This window comes from Budorcas taxicolor, chromosome 16, assembly GCF_023091745.1.
Source record: "Budorcas taxicolor isolate Tak-1 chromosome 16, Takin1.1, whole genome shotgun sequence".
Lineage (NCBI taxonomy): Eukaryota > Metazoa > Chordata > Mammalia > Artiodactyla > Bovidae > Budorcas > Budorcas taxicolor.
In genome coordinates, this window is record NC_068925.1 from 26,117,402 (window position 1) to 26,139,314 (window position 21,913).

Here is a 21,913-nt window from a genome sequence, read left to right on the forward strand (position 1 = left end):
TCTATTGTCCAGTGCCTAAATATGTATTTTATATTTTGTCCAGTTTCCTGGTTGTTTACAATAGGGGAGCAAGACTAGTATTTAGTCACTCACAAAAGGTCCTAAGTGGAAGTCTGTTGGGGGAAAAAAAAATGCTTCGTGAATATTTTATGCTTTTGCACTGTCAGCGCTTTCTTGGGTTAAATGATTAAATAATGAGCATGCCTTATAAATTAGAGATAGCAAATTGCTCTGGGGAGATTTTAAAAAAATTTTTTCAGAGTTTTTTTGCTTACATTCTATTGGTAATAAAAACCTGGGGACCTTCATTTTCTCATCCCGTAAATAATTTTTTTACATTTCAGAGTAGCAAAGGTCTCTCTCTTTCTCTCTGTCTTTCCTTCTCTCTGTCCCCAGAAAATGGCAACAGATTTGCCAGTCACCCTCTATGAGTTTTGCATCTCAGAATATCCAGATTCCGCTCCTGTGGTGCAGCCTTGCATTTGCAGTACGTTTATTCCTTCACGTTCCATGGTGAGGAACTGACACGGCAGTAAATGCTCTGTTTTGTTTTTTTCCCTTAAAGAGATTTTGCGTTTCCTGTCAGGATAAAGGCAAGTTGATAAATACAGACACAAAAACTTAACAAAGTCTCTTCACTTTTCCTGATGATAAACTTAGCACATTCTCATATTAAAAATGTTTACTTCTACAATAAACATGGAAAATTATGAAAAGAAGATACTGTAAACATTTTGAAATATTTCTGAGAGAGAAACAGAGAAAGATCAGTAGGGAAACAAAATGAGAAGAAGAGAAAGGAAAGAGGGAAAAGAATTGTAAAATGGTTATTAGTTTTTCATCTAGCATAATATTATGAGTAATTTCCTATGATGCTAAATAATCTTTAGAAAAAAACCATTTATTACTTGAATAATAGTCCATTTATTAGATCTTCAATATATTAATTACTCATACACGTATCATTAGGCATTTAAGATATCTCAAGCTTCATCTATTACAAATAATATTTCTTATATGTAATTCCCTAACCATATCTCTGATTACAATATATTCTTAGGATACATTATATTCTTAGCATATTTGTTTAGAAGTTGAAAAACTGAATCAAATGGTATGATGACTACTTTTACATGTCATTTTGACTGGGTCACAGTGCGTAGATATGTGCTCCAGTAGTATTTTGGATGTTTCTATGAGGGTTTTTTTTTGAATAAGATGAATATTTAAATTGGTGGACCTGGAGTAAAGCAATTTTTCTCCATGGTGTAGGTGGGCCTCATCCAATCAGTTGACAGCCTCAATAAAACCGAAGACTGACCTCTTTTGAGCAAAAGATACTTCTGCCAGGAGACAGCCTTTAGATTTCAGATGCAGCATCAGCTCTTCCTTGGGTCTTCAGTCTTAGAGGCTTTCAGACTCAAACCACAGCAGAAGATCTTCTCTGGGTCTTTAGCCTGTCAGTCCATCCTGGAGATTTTGGACTCACCATCCTCCACAATCACACAAGCCAATTCTGTAAAATAAATAAATCCTTTTTCACATATCTACACATCCTCCTAGCTCTGATTCTCTAGAGAACTCCATCTAAAGCAAATGGCATGAACTTCTTAAAGAGTCCAAAACCATGCTGACATCACCAGATTATTTGGCAGTGTTTGTGAGGGGCTTCTCTTTTATTTTTAGGAGAAGGTTTTGCCTCTTTCCTGATAGTCCATGGATAAAACTTGCATGTCAAGAACACAGAGAAGGAAGAACCAACTTCTTGGCTCTTAGCAAGAGATACCTCTAAGGTTGTATTACGCTTACATTCAATTTGTCTTTACATTTTGTATTCTAGGAGAATAAGAGAGGCTTTCATCATTTGTTTTATTTATTTTTGTTGTTATTTTGATTTCCACTGCAGTATATAAACAAAACTACACTTTAAAAGCCAAGATTTTCAAAATAATATGATAACAATGATATAAAATCAATGTCTTATTAATGCTGTTTGAAAACGAGTCCATTTTTCTTAAAGTTTTACAATTTGGGGACATTTCCTTGCTTAAGATTAGAGGTTGGGATTTTATATACAGATGCTGGGTCAAGGTGTCAACTGACTAGACTTTCCCTGGTTCCTTCTCTCACTGTATATCCTCCGGGCAACTGTTCTTCTGAATGTCTACATCATCCAGGAGCCAGAAAGCAGCAAGAAGAAGCATGGAGACAACTTCCAGGTCATTTACCAGGGGAATGGATTAATTTAATTCCATCTCTGACTTGAATCCAGGGAAAAAAGTACATATCCCCTCCTAAGTCAGCCTCACATTTAATGTGGATAAATACTAGCCATTTGAAGAGAAATTATTAGGAAAACAAAAGTCCTGTGTCTGGTCAGTCTGTCAATTCAGTCCATCATGTCTAACTCTTTGCGACCCCATGGACTGCAGCACGCCAGGCTTCCCTGTCCATCACCAACTCCTGGAGCTTACTCCAACTCATGTCCTTCGAGTCAGTGATGCCATCCAAGCATCTCACCCTCTGTCATTCTCTTCTCCTGCCTTCAGTGTTTCCTGGCATCAGGGTCTTTTCCAGTGCGTCAGTTCTTCACATCAGGTGGCCAAAATATTGGAGCTTCAGTTTCAGAATCAGTCATTCCGATGACCATTCAGGATTGATTTCCTTTAAGGTTGATGAGTTTGAACTCCTTGCAGTCCAAGAGACTCTCAAGAATCGTCTCCAACACCACAGTTCAAAAGCATCAATTCTTTGGCACTTAGCTTTCTTTATAGTCCAACTCTCACATTCATACATGACTACTGGAAAAACTATAGCTTTGACTATATGGACCTTTGTTGGTAAAGTGCTGTCGAAGTTTGTCATAGCTTTTCTTTCAAGGAGCATGCGTCTGTGTCTGGTATCTCACACTTACTGGCTCTTTCTGGGCATCTAGTTCAGCCTGCTCCAGAGATAGGATGTAGAATCATCTGTTTCTGATATGGCCCCAAGAAGATCATCAGCCTCCAGAAGGAGATAATTATATTGACAAATGTGTGTGTATGCATGCTCAGTCACTCAGTCATGTCTGACTCTTTGCAACCCCAAGGACTATAGCCCACCAGGCTTCTCTATACATGGGGTTTCCCAAGCAAGAACACTTGGGAGTGAGTTGCTATTTCCTTCTCCAGGGGATCTTCTTGACCCAGAGATTGAACCCATGACTCCTGAATTGGCAGACTGATTTTTCACTATTGAGGCACCTTTGAAGCCCCATATTAGTAAAGAGTAATATGAAAAACTGCATGCTAGCTCAAAGAGTGGTATATAGATATCTTTTTATTTAAAAGAACCAAAATAAGACAGTGTTAGAGAACTATAGATGCCCATTTTGGATTGGTTAGGATTCTTGATCCTGGGGGAGTCTACCACATGAAAAATACCAGTATTAAATCAGAACCACAGTAGTGAACAGGGTAAGGGATGAAATCATGGAGAAGAATATCATTAATTATTGAGAGAATTTTAAACTACCCTGCTGTTTCTTATTCTGCTTATTGTGTAAAATTCATCCAATTTCTTATTCCTCCAGCTGAAATAATAGAGAAGAAAATATTTTATTTCTTTTTAACATCAGTTCAAGCAAGGAAAAGAGTCACACTGAAGAAAGATGATGGTAGGGTCATAGATTGATCCATAATTGTCTAAGAATCAGATTGTACAAATTTCACAGCCAAACATGTCTAGTGGTAGTAATTATTCAGACAGAAGATTAAGGAAACTATAAGGAGCTCAATTCAAGTAGAGTCTCCTTGCTATAGTCTCTATGGATTCTTACCATCTGAAGTGCATTGCATGTGAAACTGCTGATTTTAATCATCATAGTCCTCCTCATGTTGCCATTTTCCAAACAGAGGACATAGTTTCTTACCATTGATGTTATATATATATATATATAAAATTTCTATTGAAGGATAGTTGATTTGAGGGCTTCCCTGGTGGCTCTGAGATAAAGAATTCACCTGTCAGTGCAGGAGAGGCAGGTTCAATCCCTGGGTCAGGAAGATCCCCTGGAGAAGGAAATGGCAACCCATTCCAGTATTCTTGCCCGGAGAATCCCATGGACAGAGGAACCTGGCTGGCTACAGTCTATGGGGTCATAAAGAGTTAGACATGACTTAGTGACTAAACAATAACAATAACAAATAGTTGATTTACAATATCATATAAGTTTCATGTATAAAGCACAGAGAATCCATTATATATACATAAAACAACTATATATATATATTTTCAGATTATTTTCCCTTATAGGTTATTACAAGCTGTTGAGTATATTTCCCTTTGCTATATGGTAGGTCTTTGTTGGTTATCTGTCTTAAGTCAGTTATAGTCCAAAGCTTTCCCGATAAACAAGGAGCAGCTTGAGGGTAGGCACCATATCATATATATCTTCATATCTCTAGTGTGTTAGCAAGAATGGCTTGGATATGGTGGCTGCTCAATAAAGACTGTTTAGTTGAAAAAAAATAATCAAAATGTGGATGTCCCAAAAGAACTAATGCTTACTAAGCCCCTGATAGGAACAGAACCTTTTCCAAACTATCCCTAACTGAGGATCAGAGTGGTAAGCATAATCAGTCCAGCTAGTTAACATCAGAGATGAAATTCAAAGTGAAGGTGTTTGATTTCCGAAATCACTTGACTCTCCTCAGTTGCAAGAGGGGCTGAACAGGAAAAGTACGTTGCCTTATAACCAACGCCCTCACTCTTTCAAGTCCTTCTTCAGTCCTAATTTATTCTCCTTTATTAAAAAAAAGTAACTGTTGAGATGTTAACAGACATCTGCAGATGTTGATACCAGACATGATTTTAGTAATTACAAAAGTATCATTCATCATCTGAAGTGAGAGGTGAATTCACATGCAAAAGAGAGAATGTGAGTAAAATGAGAACTAAAATGTACACAGATTTAGGTCATGTTGTCAATATTAATGTTGATTAGGGTTATTGGATAGCTAACACAGGGAAGAAAATATGTAAAATTTTATTTGTCTATGTAAAACTAATTCTAATATTTATCTAGACTTCTCAGCATTCAGTCTAATCGTCATGCATTCCTGGTGGCTTGGTGGTAAAGAATCCACCTGCCAAAGCAGGAGACAGGGGTTCAATCCCTGGGTCAGGAAGATCCCATAGAGAAGGAAATGGCAACCCACTCCAGTATTCTTGCTTGGGAAACCCCTTGGACAGAGAAGCCCGGCAAGCTACAGTCCATGAAATAGCAAAGAGTCAGATATCACTTAGTGACTAACCAACAAATTTTTAAATGTGGTTTTGATTAACTTGTATGGGTTTATCTGCCTCTTGGAGCAATCTTGGCCCAAGACTGCTCTGTCTTTAGTGTCTTGCCCTTTGAGCTTGGATGGGCTTAGAAGGGGGAAGTTTGCTCATTAGGGGAAGATTAATTCATGTCATCAAGAGAGGAACCATTAGGACTAAACTCCTCCTCAATTTCTGCTGCCCTTTTCCTTTTCAATACTAAGATTTAATATTTTATATAAAAAAGAAAAAAAATTCAAAACACAGGACCTACTGCAAGACTGTTGAGAAAATTACCCTTCACGTTGAAGGAACAGTCCTTTCTGTTTGTCTGTGTTTCTGCTCCTTGGATCTAGTGTTTATTCCTAAAAAATCAAACCAATTTCACAAAGCTTCAGAGGTGTGCTTTCAACTGTCTGCTGGCCTTTTTAAAAATGATTCTTCAGCAAGTTAAAGCCTCAAACAAAAGGAGAAAACACCCAAAGAAAAATCTTATTTCAAGATTTTAAAAAATAAATCTTATTTTAAGAATTAATGTGTCATCTCAAGATACATCTCAAGACTCAACAAGAGTCCCAGAAGTTAGAAATGTGTGCTGAATTCCTTGCTCTTAATGGTTACTTACCTGCTTCATCATGAGGATATTAAACTTGTAAACCTTCATGGCATGTTGCCTTATTAAGATATATACCTAAAAGGTACATATTGGTAAGGTATCAAACCAAGAAAGTTCACTATGGCATAATAAAGACACCATGATAGGCTAGAATCATATTAATAACAGACAACATAATTTGCAACAAAATTGATGTTCATCATTCAGTAAATACAAAGCTGTAACCTAGATTAGTAGAAAATTATAAAGCACTGCTAGTTCACGTCCTCTTTGCTTTCTCATTTCTTTCTCTTCTTTCTCCTTCCACAAGAAATGACTAAACCTTAATATGTGCTAAGCAACATATAAGTGGTTTGGTGGCGAAGACCTGAAAAAATAACAAACCAAAGGCACACGTCAGCAAATGCCAGAGAACATGATAATAGCTCTGCCAATGAGAGCGAAGCCGGATAGAGCACAGCCATCTTAGAAGGAGCAACACTGATATTAGTATCTTCAAGAACAAGCAGGCTTTACTGAAAACAACATGACCTGAAGGAAGTAGAAGGCATGGATTTGGAAGAGATTGAGAAAGTTATGCAGTGAGAGGAAAGAGTAGCCTTGAAGGTAACTTGAGACCCCTTGCCTTAAGAAAACACATACATAACTGTAAACTAGATCCCATAGGATGAGTCAAGTGCCACAGATGACAGTTTCTTATTATGTAACTCTTTACTCTGAAGAAAAAATTCACTTTCAGGCATTTATAATACACACCTGATTACTCTTCAGCCCTCTGATGAAGATACACAATAACTTTGGATGTATTTTCATGGTGTAAAGCTGAATCATTAGTAATAATGAGTACAATGTGTCTAATTTTTCTTCAACCTCTACACTCTAAAATAAGGACTTCAAACAGTGTGGAGATTCCTTAAAAGAGTGGAAATAGAATTGCCATACGACCCAGCAATCCCACTGCTGGGGATACACACCAAGGAAATCAGAATTGAAAGAGACATGTACACCCCAATGTTCATAGTGGCACTATTTACAATAGCCAGGACATGGAAGCAACCTAGATGTCTATCAGCAGATGAATGGATAAGAAAGCTGTGGTACATGTACACAATGGAGTATTACTCAGCCATTAAAAAGAATGCATTTGAATCAGTTCTACTGAGGTGGATGAAACTAAAGCCTATTATATACAGAGTGAAATAAGTCAGAAAGAAAAACACCAATACAGTATCAGTTCAGTTCAGTCACTCAGTCGTGTCCAACTCTTTGTAACTCCATGAATTGCAGCATGCCAGGCCTCCCTGTCCATCACCAACTCCCGGAGTTCACTCAGATTCATGTCCATCGAGTCAGCGATGCCATCCAGCCATCTCATCCTCGGTCGTCCCCTTCTCCTCCTGCCCCCAATCCCTCCCAGCATCAGAGTCTTTTCCAATGAGTCAACTCTTCTCATGAGGTGGCCAAAGGACTGGAGTTTCAGCTTTAGCATCATTCCTTCCAAAGAAATCCCAAGGCTGATTTCCTTCAGAATGGACTGGTTGGATCTCCTTGCAGTCCAAGGGACTCTCAAGAGTCTTCTCCAACACCACAGCTCAAAAGCATCAATTCTTCGGTGTTCAGCCTTCTTCACAGTCCAACTCTCACATCCATACATGACCCCTGGAAAAACCATAGCCTTGACTAGATGGACCTTAATCAGCAAAGTAATGTCTCTGCTTTTGAATATGCTATCTCGGTTGGTCATAACTTTTCTTCCAAGGAGTAAGCGTTTTTTAATTTCATAGCTACAGTCACTAACACATATATATATGGAATTTAGAAAGATGGTAACGATGATCCTATATGTGAGACAGCAAAAGAGACACAGATGTAAAGAACAGTCTTTCAGACTCTGTGGGAGAAGGCGAGGGTGGGATGATTTAAGAGAATAGCATTGAAACATGTATATTATCATATGTGAAACAGATCGCCAAAGTTTGATACATGAGACAGGCTGCTCAGGGCTGATGCACTGGGATGACCCTGAGGGATGGGATGAGGAGGGAGGTGGGAATGGGGTTCAGGATGGGGAACACATGTACACCCATGGCTGATTCATGTCAATGTATGGTAAAAATCACTACAATATTGTAAAGTAATTAGCCTCTAATTAAAATAAATAAATTAAAAAAAATAAAATGAGGACTTCACTACTAATAATGATCACCCACAAAGTCTGTCAAGACTTAAACCAAGACAACTACTGACAGAATTTAATAGGGAACCAACTAATCATTCTTAGGACTGTGGATTGACTTCTCAGATGGCAGATGTTCAAATTTTGGGGGACTACAAACAACATTGTTGAGCCACTTTCCAACTGAGGAATCCTGATGGTACAAGTAACAAGAATCACACAAGCACAGCTTAAGCAATGAAAGGGAAAGATAAAATTGCAAGGATTTGATAATAGCTTAGAGAAGTCAAGAAAAGATAAGCCCACCCTGAGGAAAAGGATGAGAATCAGGAACTGAAAAGTTGTAAGACACCCAGGCAGGTCTCTTTCTACCCGTCTCAGCTCTTTTATCTTATAAAATCTGTTTACATTTTTTCCCCCACATATCATAGACACCAACATCTCCCAAATGCACATAGTATGTGTCCAGCTGCCTAGAAAGAAACTGATCTCTGATCTCTTGCCTAATTCTAAATTTCTGGAGATTTGTCTCTAAATAGCCCATCTTACTCAAGCCCCCATTCCCCATCTAGTGAATAGTGACCCATAGTGGTTACAACTTTCAGATAGCTGCTGAGTTCATAGTGCTATTACATGATATTTGGTGGGGGGAGAGACAGCCCTCAGAAAGTTGGGCATGTGTTCCAAGGCAGATGGCTGGCCAAAGAAAACAACTCTGAGAGACCACAACTGCTTTAAAGTATGAATTTAACTTTTTCTACGGAGCACTTAGCACCACCTACTCCTTCCACCCCTCCAATGTAAATAAGCCTTGTTAAAACATAATTGGGTCAGAAAGTCACTTGCCTGGTTTGCCTTTGCTGGATGCTATACTCTGAACTGCAGTTGCCCATGGAGTCCACACATCTATCCATGTCAGTTCAGTTCAGTTCAGTCGCTCAGTCATGTCCGACTCTTTGCAACCCCATGAATTGCATCATGCCAGGTCACCCTGTCCATCACCAACTACCGGAGTTCACTCAGACTCACGTCCATCGAGTCAGTGATGCCATCCAGCCATAACCCCCAAATGGTTCAGGGCTTGACACAGAAGGATATCTGGAAAATAACTAAAGCACACTAGGATACAAGATTGGTGGATAAGACAAAGAATTTACTGGGGGAATATTTAGAGGCCACCCAATAACAGCCTTCAGGTCAAGTCAGCCCAATATAGCCACCCAAGTCATCCCATGTAGATGTGCAACCTAAGTAAAAGGCTTATCTTTACTGCAAATATAGCATCAATTTAAGGGTCTCTGCTAACTACCTCCATCCAGACTGCCAACACTAAATCTTCCTCTGTTTAAATTCTAGAGTCACTTCTGGGTTTAGGTAACTCCAGTATGATTATATTCACCCAGTAACACTATAAAAATATCATTTTAGTAGTAATTTTCAACTGCATCTTATTAAGGAACATATGAAGATCTTTAGCCAGTTCAGACCTTAAAGAGGTCTTCTATCCTGTGATAGTCATCTAAATGTCGCGGCACTGTGGCTTTCTTAACCCTTTCCTGGGTGACCCTCCTAGCCTAACCCTCTGCACTTTCAGCCAGAATATTCACTTGCCTCTATCTGGGTTTCACTGGTGGCTCAATGGCAAAGAATCCGCCTGTCAGCCAGGAGATGAAGGTTCAATCCCTGCATTGGAAAGAGCCCCTGAAGTAGGAAATGGCAACCCACTCCAATATTCTTGCCTGGGAAATCCCATGGACAGAGGAACTTGGCTGGCTGCAGTCCATAGGGTTGTGAAGAGCAGGACATGACTTAGCAAATGAGCGTGCACTCATCTGGTTTGCACACTCAGGCTTGAAATTTGAAATGAACATTTAACAAACACATAAGGAGAATCTCTAGCAAAGATGTAACTAAGGAGGCTGGGGTTTGCTTCAGCTAACTGAGCAAACCATAGGTTACCAGTTCTTTATTGTCAGAGAAAACCTTTTTCTCTCCTATCTGGATAACACTGCAGCTTTTGCTGTCTTTATTGGAAATATCCTGTTATTTCTAGCTGGTTGCCTCAATCATGTTTTGAAGTGGTGGTGTCAGCAGAGATGTTTTATTACACTCTCTACAAGGTGAAGAAAGTCTCAGATTGGTAAAATCTGGATCCTCTCATTGTGCAGTTACTTGAGGGCCTAGGAATGTCCTATAGCTTTCTGTAATACATCCCTTTTGGACTAGAGAAACCTGGTTACTCACCCTATAACTATTCTGTGCCCTTTCATGTGTGGTCTACATTTCTTACTGCACATTACTTTTCCTCAGTAAACTGGAAGATCACACTGACTATAAGGTTATAGGTAGTACCAACCAATTATAATACATTGGCCAGAAGGCAGGATAATGGATCATCTGTCCCTTCCCTTCCTTAATCCCCCATTTTTCAATCTGTCTATGTCAAGCTAACACATTCCATCCCTTCTACACAAATGCCAAATAGTCAACACTAAAAGGAAAATAAAATGGGGTAATTCTCTTTTGTAATGCCATCTTTTGGCATTTCTCTCCCGAAATGTCTCAAGGTCTTTTGGCAAAGGGAGTTTGTTCCAAAAGGCTGGCACTGTGGTATCCTAGTCTGGGACTGCAACAGCTGTCTGTAGCATTCTTCCTCATTTCCTGTTGGGAACAGCTGTGAGAGGCTGTTTATTAAATAACTGTTCCAATTCTACAGCTCCCTCCCCACCCCACCTCTAGGAAACCATTTGGCATTTCAAGGTTGGATGCCATGAAGGCTGTCCATTGATACGTTAATAGAAAAAACTGAGTTTACTTGAAAGAAAAAGATAATTTGTTTCTGTTATCCTAAATTATTATGAGCATTGTTAAAAAGGTAAGTATGGACCTTCAAATGATATAATAATTTACAACAATGCTTCAACTTTCTTGATAAGAAATTTTTACTCTTATTTCTTAGGGCCAATGCACACTTGAATACAGGGGAGCCAGATAAATGGAGACTGAAAGATAGAAGAGACAGTGACATTTGCCTTCTTCCCTTTTCAGAGAAACAACACCTAAGAAATGTGAAACAAACCTAGGATCGAATCTGATGCCACAAATAACTCAACCAAGTGTCTCTCTAGAGACACAGGCAAATTGCACATTGCTTTGTGAAGGCTTTTATCTATAAATGTGAGAGTCCATTCGAAAATGGTCTCTAATTGCTCAGGGAACATGTCTGAAGCCATTTTCTCTAAAACATCCCCTGCACAGAATCCGCAAGGAGCTCCATTTTGAATTTTGAATTAAACTTAAAATTTTGAATCGGAATCTTCTTCTCAATGGGGCTAATGTCCTCAAAAGGCACACTGATCAGTCTCGTTGTTTCGTACATGTTATATGCGCTCTTCATGAGTTTCCTTGTAAAAGAGCTTGGAGATAGATGGAGGGAAAAGCAAACAAGGAAGAGATGGAATTGAAAGCAATAAAATTAACATTGTAGTTTAAATCATGTTGTATCACTGTAACATGTGAATATGTGAAGTCACTCGGTCGTGTCTGACTCTGCGACCCCATGGACTGTAGCCTACCAGGCTTCTCCATCCATGGGATTTTCCAGGCAAGAATACTGAAGTGGGTTACCATTTCCTTCTCCAGGGGATCTTCCCAACCCAGGGATCAAACCGGGGTCTTCCACACTGGAGGCAGGCACTTTAACCTCTGAGCCACCAGGGAAGCCTTATTTCATAGCCTGAGAACAGTGCCTGGCATACAGTGGCCGCTAAGTTTGTTGACTGAATGAATGAGATTCTCAAACAATCAATAATTAGGGAGATCAGTTTAGTTTTGTCTCACATCCAATGGAGAGAAATCATAGAGAGAAGAATGAGCTCTGATGTAGAAATCTTGCATTCTGAAAAAGGGAAAAGTTCTTGATGTTTAAATGTTACTCAATATTCTAAAGAGGTGGAGAAAATTTGGAAAGCTGTTCTTTGGAATTCAACAAAAGTTTTTCACTACATGTTCATGTGACTGTCTTGCTAATTTTAAAATATTAATTTAGGGTGAAATACCAAATTAGTGTCCCTTTCATGTCCATAACAGGAATAGTCTATTGAAATATGCCCTGATGTCTTTTGCATCTTCTTCAAAGCAACTTGAGTAAATGCTCTGCTCACCAGGTAACCAGGCAGAGTTCTGGGCTCTGACTCACCTGCTATCCCCTTTGCACCCCAAAACTTCAGATCAGTCCAAAGAGAGCCAGAAAAATGCTGGTAGAATACGCGATGAATGAAGCTTTCCAGGGTTGTAGGGAAACCCAGCCACTCCCTCTCTGAGCCCATCCCAAATGCTCATGCAGCAGCTGATAGCAGCAGGGCAACAGGTGATGTGAAGGGAGGGCCAAGGAAGTCAAAGCAAGACAGATCATGAACCCATAAACCCAGCATCATCAGCAAACAGCCCCCACTTCCTCTTCCACTAACCACATAGCTCTATCAGGCAATCGGGTTTCCCTGGAGGTTTTGCAGAGGTGTCCTAGTGGTGACTACTGCTCTTTGTTATATGCAAGGATGACTGCAGTTTTGCTCAGGTGCAGTGGCCAGTCCTTCTCACAAAACACAATGCTGCACTCAAATACCCATTCACCCTCTTCTTCCTCATTCCATTTGTTAATAGCCCTTAAGTCCTCTTGCATATTTCTCATGGTGGATGGTGGCATGTTTAACTTGTTTGATAAGCTGGTTTGTTTCATTCCAAAGGAATTTTTATCTTCTCATCATCGTATGATGTTGGGAGGTGACCCAGTAACACAGGGTATGCCTGCTATTCTCTTTCAGTGACAACCTTTTACCCTGGTGATACATAATTAATGGATTTTATGGACTCAAATAACGTGTCTTTGCATCTGGTCCCATAGGAATATGTTCATCCATTTTTCGCACATACCCCATGTATGTATTTAACTCCACATATGTATCAGTTCGGTTCAGTTCAGTCACTCAGTCATGTCTGACTCTTTGCAGCCCCATGAATCACAGCACACCAGGCCTCCCTGTCCATCACCAACTCCTGGAGTTCACACAAATGCATGTCCATCGAGTTGGTGATGTCATCCAGCCATCTCATCCTCTGTCGTCCCCTTCTCCTCCTGTACCCAATCCCTCCCAGCATCAGGGTCTTTTCCAATGAGTCAGCTCTTCGCATGAGGTGGCCAAAGTGTTGGAGTTTCAGCTTCAGCATCATTCCTTCCAAAGAATACCCAGGACTGATCTCCTTTAGGACGGACTGGTTGGATATGCATAGATTCTAAATATTCCATTTTGCAGTGTTGAGAAAGGCAGCTGTTCTCTTCATTTCTTAAGAACATAAAAAGAACGGTACTCTGAAAACAATTCATAATTCATTAACACCAGTGTTAGGACTTTGAGCATGCTTCTAAGGGAATTTCTGTGGGATACTGTAACTCTTCTCCAGAACATCAGTGACAAATGGTTGGGCCACCTTCATATCATCCAGAAGCACAATGGAGCTTTTAGAGTCTGCTTATTCTTTACCTGTACCTCTTCTTGGGGCAATAAGTTCAAAATTTTATTACTAGTTGTGTGAAGGGAGCGCCCTATAATTTTTTTCAAGTGTTATCTCTTAATGCCTTGAAAAACTACCAAGACAAGTGGTTCTTAAAGTTATTCAAAGAATCCTAGGGCTTCGTGAGATCATATAAAGGGAATTCATGGGGTGAAAATACTTTTTATAATACTACGAAGACATTATTTGTCTTTTTCATTTTGTTAACATTTGTACCAGTGATGCAAAATTGGTGGCAGGTAAAACTGTAAACCTGCTGGTGCTTTCATGCAAATCTTGGTATTAACACCAAATGGTAATAGTAGTTTTCTTTTTTCCATTGCCACACAGATCCAGTTAAGAAAAAGTACTCATTTCATGTAATAATGCCCTTGATGGATCAGTCAAAACTATTAACATTATTAAATCTCAACTTTTGAGTAAATAGCAGCTATGTGACAAAATGGGAAATAAGCATACAGCAATTATGCTACGTGCCAAAATGTTATGGCTGCTTGAAAGGAAAGCATTTGGAGATTGTTTGTGGTGCAAGCTGAACTAGCCACTCATTTCATGAAACACTATTTTTATTTGAAAAAATGACTGACAAACTATGGTTATTCAGGCTTTCATATTTGATCAGACATTTTCTCAAAAGTGAATGAAGTAAGCATGTCACTAAAAGAATACAACTGAAAAAATTATTACCAGTAGTAAAATTTGAGATTTCAAATGAAAATTAAAATAAAATTTAAATTTAAATTTAAAATTTAAAAGCACTGCTTTTCTATCATGACATTTAGTTTAAGAACTTCCTAATAAATACTTTTCTGATGATATCAACTATGAGGTCAATGAATGTAGTTCTTACATACTGTATAATGAAATACATAAGCATTTGGAAGAGCTGCAATAGGTTAAATTTTGACCCCACAACTTTTGGCCCCTGGTGTCACATGATTTTTGTTATAATACATGACAAAAAGGAGTTTGCAGATGTAACTAAGGTTCGTGATTAGTTGATTTTAAAACACACTGAATATCCTGAATTATATAGATGAATCCAAATTGCAGAAGCCTTTAAGAAAAAGAAGAAACAGGAGAGATTTAAAGAATGAAAAGAACTCAACCTGCTTTACCTATCTTGAAGACAAAGGGTATCACATAGAAAGTGTAGGAAGAGAATGAACTCCGTGAATGCTTTGAATGAAATTGGAAGTAAATTCTTCCTCAGAGTCACCCCTAAGCAATGCATATGACTCTTACCTTGATTTTGGCCTTCTCGGACCTAAGCAGAGAACCCAGTTGAGACACAGTATCTGGACTTCTGATCCTTGGAAACTGTGAGAAATGGGTGTTGCATTAAGCCTCTTAATTTGTGGAAATTACTTGTTGCAGCAATAGAAAACTAATATACTCTGTGAACCAAATATTTTCCAAATGACCAATATACGATGCTTCTTGCATCTGTAGCTTAATATATGGCTTGAGCAGTATCAATCATTTTCTAGGCAAATATTGCTTTTGTCTTCTTCTCCTATTTGTCTACTCACTGAACTCTAGTTACACATATATTTACTGTACTACATGAACTTTTCTCATATATATGTCGTTGACTCAAATACATATTTCCTCATGGATTTCCTTCTCCTATATGTATTTTCCATCTTTTTGAGTTTTCAGTCTTAATTCTATAAACTTTATTCTAATTTTTCTTTCAGCTCCCTAATTTTTTCTTATGTCTAATCACTGTTGAACCCATCCAATGATTTTTAAATTTTAGTTAATATTTTAGTGATATAATTTACTTTTGTTTAAGTGTCTTCCAAAATTCTAAGTTTATCTTGTGATATTAAGTGAACATAAAATTTGATCTTCATGTCTGAAAGATATATATACATCATATATACATACACACACACACACACATATATATATATTATATATATATGAAATTGTGGAGAGGTAATCTGGAGCTCTGGATAATATTTATCTATCACCTAGGCTAAAGCTAGGAGTACTTTCAATCCCAGAGTCATCTTAATCCAACACATGACTAAAATGCGCCAAGGATGGATTCAGTTCAGTTCAGACACTCAGTCGTGTCTGACTCTTTGCGACCCCATGAATCACAGCACGCCAGGCCTCCCTGTCCATCACCAACTCCTGGAGTTCACTCAGACTCACGTCCATCGAGTCAGTGATGCCATCCAGCCATCTCATCCTCGGTCGTCCCCTTCTCCTCCTGCCCCCAATCCCTCCCAGCATCAGAGTCCTTTCCAATGAGTCAACTCATCGCATGAGGTGGCCAAAGTATTGGAGTTTCAGCTTCAGCATCATTCCTTCCAAAGAATACCCAGGACTGATCTCCTTTAGAAAGGATTGGTTGGATCTCCTTGCAGTCCAAGGGACTCTCAAGAGTCTTCTCCAACAACACAGTTCAAAAGCATCAATTCTTCGGCACTCAGCTTTCTTCACAGTCCAACTCTCACATCCATACATGACCACAGGAAAAACCATAGCCTTGACTAGACGGACCTTAGTCGGCCAAGTAATGCCTCTGCTTTAGAATATGCTATCTAGGTTGGTCATAACTTTTCTTCCAAGGAGTAAGCGTCTTTTAAGGATGGATTACAAACTCTGTAAGGTTGATATACTCATTATCTCCTTCGTCCACAGCTATAATCCTTTGGAGGTACCAATCTAAAACTTGAGAGATTTACCAGTATCCTTCCCTCCTTGGAGGGAACATTGAACTCCAACATTTCCCTTAGTTCTCTCAGCCTGCCAAAGACTTTGCTTAACTTTTCATCCTCTCAGCTGACTCTTCCAGAGCCGGAAGATGCATTAATGTTAAAGTATGCCCAAATGCCAAGATTACTTCACTGGGTTTCCTTAACTTTGTTTCTATAATTTAGAATGACTTCAGCAGTTCTCTAGTGTTTTCAAAAATGTTTCTCATATTATATCCAGTTTTAGTAATTATTTTTTAAGTATATCTTTAAAAAAATTTTTTTGGTCATGCCATGGGGCATGTGGGATCTTAATTCCCTTGGACTCATGACCCCTGAGTTGGAATTATGGAGTCTTAACCACTGGACTGATGAGGAAGTCCCATAGTAATTAATTTTAGTATAATAACTGACCCAAATTGCTAGCCCTACTTTACTATAAGCAAATCCTTATCCCTTATAGGTTATTACAAAGTAGTGAATATAAGGGAAAAGATATGGGAAAAACGTATGTATAACTGAATCACTTTCAGGTGCTGTACACCTGAAACTAATGCAACATTGTAAGTCAAATATACTTCAATAAAATCAATGAAAAATCTTTTCTGGTAGCTTTTGAGGTTTTCTAATTTTCCTTGATATTCTGTCGTTTCTCTACAATGTATTTAAGTATCAGTTTGTTTTTATTTATCCTGCTTCATCGCCATTGCTCTTCTTTCAGTCTGCATCTGGCGTTTGTTTTCAATTCCTAAACTCTCTACTATAGTATTTTTCAATATTATTTGTTCCTACTATTTCTAGTCTTTCTTTTTGGGAATTTCTATTAGACATTTGTCAGAACCTCTGCTTCTGTTCCCTATACCTTTTAACTTTTATTCCAAATGCTCTACTCATTTTTCTTGATCTAGGATATTTTCTGTGGTTTACTCAAAATTATTTTTCAATCCACTAATCTCTCCTCTGGTATTTATAATTTAGTGTTTATCTTGTGTGTTGTGTTTATTTTTACCACTCATTTTTCATCTTTGAGAATTTATAGTTTTCCTTTTCAAAAGAGCCTGTTCTCCTTGATAATTTCCTATTATTGTTCTATGAATTATTTTCTTTTCTTTATACTTGAACATCTTAAACATGTACATTTTAAAAATTTTATTTTTCTGTTTTCATGTTGAGAAATAACTAAATATTTATTAGACCTGTCTTACAAATACTTCCTGTCCTTCCCCACAGTTTGAAGATGTCTTCTAAAGTTATTGCATAGTTAGTTTCTGCTGAGACCATCTTGAATTCACTACTTGTATTGATTCTTACTGAGTTAGTAATACAAGAGATTTAGCTCACTCCAAAACCTGATGTAAGTAGGGGTTCTTACTTGTTATAGTTGAGTCTATTTCCATCATATTTAGAAAAACATCCTAATTTTGCACCATATAATTGGACAGGAGCCAAAGTTTCACGTGGAGCTGGGATTTCTTACAAAGAATACATTTTCATCTTCCACGAGGTACAAAGTTTGCTACCCAATCTTCTGTTCCTACTCGGGTATTTGAACCCTACTTCTTTCATCTGATTGTATAACCTTCTGGGACACATTCTTCAAATCCTACTTACTTTTTATGTCCAAAATCTCCTTCATTTCTGATAGCTAGAGAATTTACTTCTTGATTTAAAAACTGGCTGGATATTTTTAAAGAGGTATTTTGAATCTATTACTCTGTATTTCTGTGTGTTTAGAATTTGGAGTGTGCTCAGGAGGGCACTTACAGCATTTGTTCAGTCTACCATCTTGAAATGGATTATTTTTTAAACTCTAAATACAATAAGTGAGGAAAACCACTAGACCATTCAAGCATGACCTAAATCAAATCCCTTATGACTATACAGTGGAAATGAGAAATAGATTTAAGGGACTAGATCTGATAGACAGAGTGCCTGATGAACTATGGATGGAGGTTCAAGACATTGTACAGGAGACAGGAATCACAACCATCCTCAAGAAAAAGAAATGCAAGAAAGCAAAATGGCTGTATCAGGAGGCCTTACACATAGCTGTGAAAAGAAGAGAAGTGAAAAGCAAAGGAGCAAAGGAAAGATATATCCATTTGAATGCAGAGTTCCAAAGAATAGCAAAGATAGATAAGAAAGCCTTCCTCAGTGATCAATGCAAAGAAATAGAGGAAAACAATAGAATGGGAAAGACTAGCTGCTGCTAAGTCACTTCAGTCGTGTCCAACTCTGTGCGACCCCAGAGACGGCAGCCCACCAGACTCCCCTGTCCCTAGGATTCTCCAGGCAAGAACACTGGAGTGGGTTGCCATTTCCTTCTCCAATGCACGAAAGTGAAAAGTGAAAGTGAAGTCGCTCAGTCCTGTCCGACCCTCAGCGACCCCATGGACTACAGCCTACCAGGCTTCTCCATCCATGGGATTTTCCAGGCAAGAGTGCTGGAGTGGGGTGCCATTGCCTTCTCTGGGAAAGACTAGAGATCTCTTCAAAAAATTAGAGATACCAAGGGAACATTTCATGCAAAGATGGGCTTGATAAAGGACAGAAATGGTATGGACCTAACAGAAGCAGAAGATATTAAGAAGAGGTGGCAAGAATACACAGAAAAACTGTACCAAAAAGATCCTCATGACCCAGATAATCACAATGATGTGATCCCTTACATTCACCTAGAGCCAGACATCCTGGAATGTGAAGTCAAGTAGGCCTTAAGAAGAATCACTACAAACAAAGCTAGTGGAGGTGATGGAATTCCAGCTGAGGTATTTCAAATCCTGAAAGATGATGCTGTGAAAGTGCTACACCCAATATGCCAGCAAATTTGAAAAACTCAGCAGTGGCCACAGGACTGGAGAAGGTCAGTTTTCATTCCAATCCCAAAGAAAGGCCATGTTAAAGAATTCTCAAACTACTGCACAATTGCACGCATCTCACATGCTAGTAAAGTAATGCTCAAAATTCTCCAGGCCAGGCTTCAGCAATATGTGAACCATGAACTTCCAGATGTTCAAGCTGGTTTTAGAAAATGCAGAGGAACCAGAGATCAAATTGCCAACATCCGCTGGATCATCGAAAAAGCAAGAGAGTTCCAGAAAAACATCTAGTTCTGCTTGCTTGACTATGCCAAAACCTTTGACTATGTGGATCACAATAAACTGTGGAAAATTCTGAAAGAGAAAGGAATACCAGACCACCTGACCTGCCTTTTGAGAAACCTATATGCAGGTCAGGAAGCAACAGTTAGAACTGGACATGGAACAACAACAGACTGGTTCCAAATAGGCAAAGGAGTACCTCAAGCCTGTATATTGTCACCCTGCTTATTTAACTTATATGCAGAGTACATCTTGAGAAATGCTGGTCTGGAAGAAGCACAAGCTGGAATCAAGATTGCCGGGAGAAATATCAATCACCTCAGATATGCAGATGACACCACCCTTATGGCAGAAAGTAAAGAACTGAAGAGCCTCTTGATGAAAGTAAAAGAGGAGAGTGAAAAGCTGGCTTAAAGCTCAACATTCAGAAAACTAAGATCATGGCATCTGGTCCCATCACTTCATGGCAAATAATGGGGAAACAGTGGAAACAGTGGCTGACTTTATTTTTGGAGGCTCCAAAATCACTGCAGATGGTGACTGTAGCCATGAAATGAAAAGACGCTTACTCCTTGGAAGGAAAGTTATGACCAACCAAGACAGCATATTTAAAAGCAGAGATATTACTTTGCCAACAAAGGTCCGTCTAGTCAAGGCTATGGTTTTTCCAGTAGTCATGTGTGGATGTGAGAGTTGGACTATAAAGAAAGCTGAGCACCAAAGAACTGATGCTTTTGAACTGTGGTGTTGGAGAAGACTCTTGAGAGTCCCTTGGATTGCAAGGATCTCCTTTTGATCCAAAAGGAGATCAGTCCTGGGTGTTCATTAGAAGGACTGATATTGAAGCTGAAACTCCATTATTTGGCCACCTGATGGGAAGAGCTGACTCATTTGAAAAGACCCTGATGCTGGGAAAGATTGAGGGCAGGAGAAGGGGATGACAGAGGATGAGATGGTTGGATGGCATCACCAACACCATGGACATGGATTTAGGTAGACTCCAGTGGTTGGTGATGGACAGGGAGGCCTGGCGTGCTGCTCTTCAGGGGGTTGCAAAGAGTCGGACATGACTGAGAGACTGAACTGAACTGAACTAAAATTCAATCACATTTGTCAAGAAGCATATTCTGGTGCATCTGCCAGCAACAGATTATAAAAATTCTAAGTCCTATATTTTTTCCTGAGAAAGTAAATAAATAATTTAGATCAATATTCTGAACTCAGGCTCAGACTATATATTTTTTTTTCCTAATTGAAATGTAGCTGATTTACAATGTTGAGTTCTAGCTGGAGAGAAAGGCTTGGGTAAAGGCAAGGAACTCCATGCTAGTGGGTGTGTGAGTGCTAAGTCGCTTCAGTCATATTGGATTCTGGACTGTCCATGGGATTCTCCAGGCAAGAATACTGGAGTGGATTGCCATGCTTTTCTCAGGGGATCTTCCAGACCCAGGCACTGAAACCACATCTCATATGTCCTCTGCATCGGCAAGCAGACTCTTTACCACTAGCAGCACTTGGGAAGCCCATGCCAGTGGGTATCAGACCTCAATTCCAGAACTCTGTGGATGTTGTCTCATACGGTAAGGTGTCCATAATTTGACTATATGAAGGCTTTTAAGGAGATTATTCTGGATTATGCAGGTGGGCCTAAATATGTCCTGTGTTTTCATAAGAGAAAGATAGAGGGAAATTAGGTACACACAGAGGGGAAGGAAATGCAAAGACTAAGGCATGAGACAGTCACAAGCCAAGAAAAGCTGGAAAAGCAAGAGATGGATAGGCCCTGTGTGTGTGTGTGTGTGTGTTAGTTGCTTAGTTGTGTCTGACTCTTTGCAGCCCCATAGACTGTAGCCCACCAGGCCCCTCCATCCATGGGATTCTCCAGGCAAGAGTACTGGAGTGGGCTGCCACTTCCTTCTCCACAGATATACCCTGAGAGCCTTCCAAAGCTGTGTGGCCCTGATGGAAACTTCATCATCAAGGTTTTCAACCTTTTTAACTTTTAGCCTTCAGAAATGTGAGAGAATACATTTCTGTCACTTGAAGCCACCAAGGTTGTACTAATTGGTTAGAACAGCCACAGAAAACAAGTACATTCCCGAAACATTTGTGGACGTGAAATGCTGATGTTAATGGCCAACAATGAATAAATACACAGCTCTTTCCCTGGGAATTTTTACTTTACTAGCCCCTTGTCAAAAGAAATCTCCTGACAATAAAATCTTAGGCATTTACAGAGAGCCATGGCTCAAGTGGTAAAGAATCCGCCTGCAATGCTTCAGACAGGGTTCCAGTCCCTGGACTGGGAGGAGGAAATGGCAGCCCACTCCAGTACTCTTGCCTGGAGAATCCCATGGATGGAGGAGCATGGTGGGCTACAGTCCTTGGGGTCGCACAGACAGACATGAATGAGCATCCATGCACAGGCAGGTCCGGT